Source organism: Athene cunicularia (assembly GCF_003259725.1).
Source record: "Athene cunicularia isolate RWA chromosome 1 unlocalized genomic scaffold, athCun1 chr1_part2, whole genome shotgun sequence".
NCBI lineage: Eukaryota > Metazoa > Chordata > Aves > Strigiformes > Strigidae > Athene > Athene cunicularia.
The window spans coordinates 59189290-59196795 of NW_020799092.1; positions in this window are offsets into that span (position 1 = coordinate 59189290).

Sequence of the window (7506 nt, forward strand, 5' to 3'; positions counted from 1 at the left end):
TTTTTTTTTTTTTTTTTTTTTTTTTTTTTTCTCTTCTCTTGAGAATTATTAAACTTTCTTATTTTGTAAACCATAATTGCATTTACTCTACCTTGGCTGCATTGCAAGGTTAATATAGAGATGTACTCTAGACAGGCAGTCCGAAAGATAATAAGCCTTCATAAAAAAAGGACTTTTTCTTTATCCGTCATTGATAGTGTATCACATAAGAGTAAGAGAAAGACTTCTTAATTCTTTCAAGGAAAAAATTCCCTAATACTGACTTTAGAAGTTCAGGAAGAAAGTGGCAAAGAAATCACCACCTACTAGCAGTTAATAAAATCTCCAACCAAATCCAAACTGCTGAATCATCAATGTCCTGGTTTAATTAGGATAGGGTTAAGTTTCCCCAGCAGGGGGGAAGGATCTCCAGCAGGGTTATTCATACCATGTTGATGTCAGGTGCGGCAGAGGTGAAAGCCATCCAGCTTGCTTTGGATATTGCTGAGCGGGAAAAGTGGCCAAGGCTCTACCTCTACACCGACTCGTGGGCAGTGGCAAATAACCTGTGGAAATGGCTGCAGCAGAGCAACTGGCAACGTAAGGGTAAAACCATCTGAGCTGCTGAGTTGTGGCAGGACATTGCAGCCCGTGTGGAAAACCTCGTTGTGAAGGTGCGCCATGTGGATGCCCATGTACCCAAGAGTCGGGCCACTGATGAGCATCGACACAACCAGCAGGCAGACCAAGAGGCTAAGATTAGGGTGGCTCAGGTGGACTTGGACTGGCAGCGCAAAGGTGAACTGTTCATAGCCCGGTGGGCCCACGAGACCTCGGGCCACCAAGGTAGGGATGCAACATACAGGTGGGCTCGAGATCGAGGGGTGGAACTCACCATTGACACCATTGCAGAGATCATCCACGGATGTGAGTCGTGTGCTGCAATCAAACATGCCAAGCGGGTGAAGCCCCAGCGAAATGGAGAGCGATGGCTGAAATATAGATATGGAGAGGCCTGGCAGATCGACTACATCACACTGCCACAGACCCACCACAGGAAGCGCCATGTGCTCACAATGGTGGAAGTAACCACTGGATGGCTGGAAACTTACCCAGTGCCCCAAGCCAACGCCCGGAACACCAACCTGGGCCTTGAGACCCAAGTCCTGTGGCGACACAGCACCCCAGAGGGAATTGAGTCAGACAACGGGACCCACTTCCGAAACAACCTCATAAATGCCTGGGCAGAAGAACACAGCATTGAGTGGGTCTACCATATCCCCTACCACGTACCAGCCTCTGGGAAGATCGAGCGCTACAATGGACTGTTAAAAACCACACTGAAAGCACTGGGAGGTGGCACCTTCAAAGACTGGGACATGCATCTAGCAAAGACTACCTGGGTCGTCAACACAAGAGGATCTGCCAGTCGAGCTGGCCCGGCTCAGTCAAAACCTCCACGTGCTGTAGATGGGGATAAAGTCCCTGTGGTGTGCATGAGGAATATATTGGGAAAAATGGTCTGGTTTAGTCCTGCGCCAGGCAAAGGTAAAGGGAAACCCATCCACGGGATTGCTTTTGCCCAAGGACCTGGGTGCACCTGGTGGGTGATGCAGGACGATGGAGAGGTCCGATGCGTACCACAGGGGGACTTGATTCTGGGTGAGAACATGCCGTGAATTATGCTGTGCCTTTGTTAATTGTTGTTTTGTTATTGTTAACTGCTAAATGGCAGCTGGACATGCCGCAGATGGTATAGAATAAAGGTGTGGATTATGTCCTGGTTCAACTGGGATAGGGTTAAGTTTCCCCAGCAGAGAGGGGGAAGGGATCTCCAACCAGGTTATTCATACCATGCTTATATCAGGTCCGTCACCGCAGTGCGGGAACTTTTCCTTTTGTGGCTTTGGTGGCAGTGGGCACGGGGCTGTCTGTAACCATTGCGGTATTCCTCTGTATATCTTTTGTGTTATTTACTGTTATTACTGTTTATTGTTGTTATTATTTGTATTGTTGTTGTTCAGATTGTTATTTATTACACTGTTTTATTAAACCTTTTTCCCTATTTCAACCCCAGGGTTTGTGCCCTACTCGGTCCAAGGATTGGAGGAGGGACAACGGCAACGTGGTCTCCAGTCCGGGAAGGGCGTAAACCACCTCAACCAATTACCTTTATAAAGTTCTGAATTAGACCAGTGTATTCATTTCTCTCTACTGACTTTAAGGGGACCTCAATGAATAGCTTGCAAGCCTATAGAACAGACATCTAAACGCAGATGACATGAATCCCACACTGTGACTTCAAAGATGAGTAAAATTTAGTTGATAAGTTAATTTGATATTTACTAGTTTATTACATCATACCTATTTCTTTAGCTTACAGAAAAGTATAAGGTTTCTGTTCCAAAAGTATATTTTTGTCCCAGGCAAACATTCAAATTTTTTGGTTTTTTTCAGGACTCAGAGGGAACAAGGGTAAGGATGGGTTAATAGCTTTGTATTTCCTTGACATATCTTTCCATCTGTAAAAATCTTGCATCTCTTCTTCCTCCCTGCAGTATCCTAACCTGATAATACAGATTTATGTTTTTTTTCACCTGTTTCTGGAACAGATGTAAATATTGTGTAATCAAAGAGAAAAGTGTCTTTCACTAGCTACAGACATCTGCTTAACTGACAGAAAAAGACAGCAGTATCTAATTTTTAAACTTAAATTAATGAAATACAAGACTGACAATGAAATCTCCTTTTATTTCTAAGGTTTCACAAAAGAACTTTCCCTCTCAGTACTGACTGATGTTGCCTAGTATAATATTTTTCTTTATTTTTCTCCAAGCAGCAGTTAGCATGATAGATGAACACAGGAGAAAGGAGAGAAAATAATGCTCTCAGGAAATCTGATGAACAATACAATTGCTCCATGCCTGCAGGAAAAGGAGGTCTATTGTATGTGTATTTACTGGCAGCAGATTCAGTGGCTTCATTTTATCTTTATTTTTCATTTTGAAGTTGGGAATATTTGAAGCTGGGAACTTCAAATATTCCGAGAGATAACACTGCACAAAATCCAGAGGCATGCAAAACTCCCTGCATCTGCAGCTCCCCAGAGATCTTTGTCAGAGGCCTCGGAAAAAAAGTAAAAGAGATCATGTCTATACTACACTGAAGGTCAAACTGGTCATAGATTAGTAGACTTTCAAAGAGTGTTGATGTATGTCTTCCCTGCATGATAATGTGTGAGATAATTTCCTGACCTAGTGCAGCTAAGGTATTTCTGAAAGCCCAGCCAGTATCTCTGAACAGAGATGCTCAGCACTGTCATATGTGTATATTAATTCTTTGGAGTAAGATCACATGTGTCTGACAAAGTTCAATAGTATGTCACACGCAAGCCTTTCAGTAGGAAACAGCTGCTCACTACCACAATTTAAGCTTTCACAGGTAACAATGTTGCTGCTTGTCCAAAAGCAGTACTTCCTGAACAATGGTCATCTTGTCTTATTTAAATAACATCTGCTGAGTCTCTCACACAGCTTTTACCCTCATGGTTTTCATTAACTACACAAATATGAATGCTCATTTATATTTTGTATTTCACTCCTTGTTTGCTTGCTTATGTTTTTTTTTTTTTTTTTTTTTTTTTTCATTTCCATGAAGCATTTTCTGATACCTGCTGAGCCCTTGAGTCGTTCTTGAGATGTATTGGGTAAGAGTATTATAAAGATAACACTGATACATTGTTCCTTATAGTGTTTTAAAAACTGTCTACCAGATTGCTTTCTGAAGATGCACAAGAGACTGAGCCCTATGTTTTGTTCTGCATTTATCATGTCCTGGTCTCAGAACATTTAGGTGCTATCTCAGAGCAAATACAATGCACTCTTCTCACTATTTCTACCTTTTATTTTACTAAAAAGTAGCTACAGGAAGAGATCAGTTTAAAAAGCTACTTCTACCTGACAGTGGTATCTTGATGTAGCACATCTGGGATTAAGACAATAATTCGAAGTATATCAGAGATGAAAAAAATTACTATGGCTTTGCTGCGAATATTAGACTCAAAGGCTACATCATGATAGCCAGTTAGTGATAGCCAAGGAACATCCCCACACAGTGGCCTGCCACTGTTTCTAAGTGGTTCAATTTGTCTCTGATATGGTTTAGGGCTTATCATCTCACACTTTCTCAGATATGTCTCAGGGAGTTGGAACCATTCCCCATAGACAGTTTGGATGAAGCCAAACAGCTGTAGAGAGTGAGTTGAATAGTATGAACTGGACCAGTCCCTGCCTCATCTTGGTGCCACAGATGTGTCTCAGGCACATCTGTTTACCAGCAGAGACATAGTCAATGTGTGTGCATGAGAAAGTCCTTAATTTTTATGTTCCTTACAGTGGCTTGAATGTGTCAATGCCTCTTTGAGATGGTAGATATCGTGTTGCTTGATACTCTTGTCTGGCTGTACTTAGGAGAAGATAAGCTTCTGGTATAAATCAGTTCTGACAAAACTTGACAGGCAACTTGCCTAAAAGGAGAAGAGGAAAGGTTCAAGACATTATTATGTTGTTTCTATTTTTTTTTCCCTTTCTGAAAGCAAGCCGGACTCTGGTTCCTGGCATTTTAGAAAGGCACACACAAAAAAATCTATAAATGGCATTTCCCTCTTTGTCTATAGATAGCAGGGAAGGTCTTCCAGAAGAAAACTACCTTTATCTTTAATATTTCATCCAACACAAAAAAGCACATGGATTCTCCCAACTAAAAAATTGTTTCCAAACAAAGCACTTTTTTTTTTTTTTGGTATCAAAAGATTTCCATGTGATTATTTTACTCAACTGTTTTCTGATCATATTACTCATGTACATGTTCAACTGAACAAACACTTTAGTTTTTAGTTGACCTAAGCTGCACATGAGTTTGTGGATGAAGAGCTAAGGCTGCAATCCCAAGCCAGAGTTGACCTATAGATGAATCCTGTATATTTTATAACTGATAACCATTGTTCTAGTAGGTATTGTATTAAGTCATAACAAACTACCTATGCTGATGTAAAAAGTGCTAAAGCATTGAAACACTGAAGCCTGAACAACAGGCCCCAAGCCGAAGCTGCTAACTTAGTCTGTAATCATTAACAAAGTGTGTAAACTCACTAGTGAAAGATGCAGATTAGACAAAATATAATCAGTAGTGAGGAGAGAATGTATCCAACTTCCCTGGTTTAGCCTTGTTCAAGGCCGAGAACTCGAGTATCTGGCCTTGGTAGAAACTCCCTTGGTTTCCCCCCCCAAGCTCTGGCCAGGCTTTGGGTGGAATCCAACAGGAGAATGAAACCAGAAATTCTCCGCTCAAAACAAAGGTGCCAGCTATTCTGGCCTGTCGATCTCTGGTATATAAGTCTGGGCCCGTTTGCAGGGACTTTGTCAGCCTCACCTATGGGGGACGCACCGCGTAGGATTTCCCCCTTGCCGGGACAGGCTCTGCAAACCCTCGCTGTAACCGGGGCTGCCCAGCCACTGCGGGGCTGGATGATGGGAACGTGTGCAAGTGGTGATGTGTCTGTCTTAATCACTATTCTCTCTCTTGTGTAGTAATGGTTTGATGCATTACCCTGTATTTTCATATTCATTGCTTTAAGTGCACTATTCTGCTTTTTCTTACTACACTGTTACATTGGTTATCACCAGTAAAATATGCCTACTCTTTTCTCTCTGGTGTTCGAGTTTACTTGGTGTCCTTAATCAGCAAAACAGTGGACTGTTACAAAAGAGTGCAATATAAGGTAGTAGTTTGGCACAGAATTTGATGAAGCTTACTGCAGAGAGACTGGATGGAACTTTGGCTTATAGCAGGAGCTACTGCACTGTCTTTACCCTCTTAATATTGTAATTCACACCCAGGAAATATGTATTATATTGCAGACAGAAAAATTGTTACATTTCAGATAGAGAACTCAAGAGGAGGATGAAGGTCAGGTCACTGAAGAGACATTTAAAATTTTTCTCTAAATAAGTAATCATGCACTTTAAAAGTCTTGCTGGAAAATTGTGATATTCTCTGGAAAAGAAAGACAAACTATAGCTGCTGAAAGGTACACTTAAGTGTGAATTTTCTAATTCACCATCTTGTGATATATTGGTGTATGCAGAAAATTGTCTCCTATTCTAGTTTTATTTAGCTTTTTTAGTTGCTACTGGAGGCATTTGATTTTATATTTTTCAGATTCTGGGGAATGATAAATTAACAAATTATGAAACCAGAAAAAGCTATTCATTGCAGTACAGTTCTAAAACTCTCAGGGAAAAGTAAATAATAAAAATTCATTTTAGTAGTGAGTTTTTGAGAAATCCAGTGACAAATATATTCCATTTTTCATACAGTCCTTGTGTAGTTTGATAAATGGAAAGATATAAAGATACGAGAGATTGTCTGTGGTTTTAATTGACCACTTTTTTTTTCAGTCTCACTATTCTAACTAGACCTTTTTATGGAGATTTTGAAGATCTATGTAAATTGACTCCTGGATTTAAAGATTGTGATATATACTGACTGGTGAATGTCTTTATCTTATATAAGCAGACTTGAACGGCTGATTATGAAACAATCTATGAATTAGACCTATTGTTTACCTGTTTATTATCTCATATAAACAACCTTTTAATGCAGTGAATATTCACCTGTTTTCATTTATTAAACATACAAGAGAGTCTGATGTTGCTAGTTCTAAATGTTAGTTTCAGGACTATTTCAGACATGACAGCTCCTGACACTATAGAAAGAGGTGTAAAAATCCTTCCTTTTTATGGGGGTACCAATTTTTATTCCTTTCACAAAATGACTTAAGAGGACAAAGGATGGAAAAACTGAAAGGAAGATAATCAGAAATTGGGTGTCAGGTTTAAGCAGTTTCTTTGAAATATTTGCACCTGTGATTGCTTCAGGAATGTCTGATCTAAAAAAAAAAAAAAAAAAAAAAAAAAAAAGCAGCTATGTTTACTGGAATAATTACAGGAATATATAAACCTTGTGAGGCCCAAGAGCTATGGACCAATCATGTAATAAATTCCACACAGTGGAGAAAAAGGCCACCAACTCTTGAAAAACTGAGGTCTTTTCACTGCATGAAAATTTAAAGACAATTTTCAAGTGATAGACAACAAGGCTGAGGTGTTTTTTGAAAGTGCCTACAAATGTTTATTCATGGATGCTGTGCACTCTCAACACTTATGCAGGGAAAGCATCTTATACATATGCAAATAACACTGAACTCTGCATCTGTATGTGGAATTACCTAATTGGCATTTCAAATCACTGTGTCTCATGCAGTTATGAGAGTTGTTCAATTGCCTCTATTTGAAATTTCAGCCTTAAGGCACATTTTTGATAAAAATAAGAGTATATCCTAGTGTCCTCTGTCAAACTTTGCTTTCTTCCAAGATTCTTTTCAATACTCTACACTACTTGGTTGAGATTGTCCCTGTAGAGAGGTAATTGCGTTACAATTGTAAGGCATGTACTTCTTTTGATGCA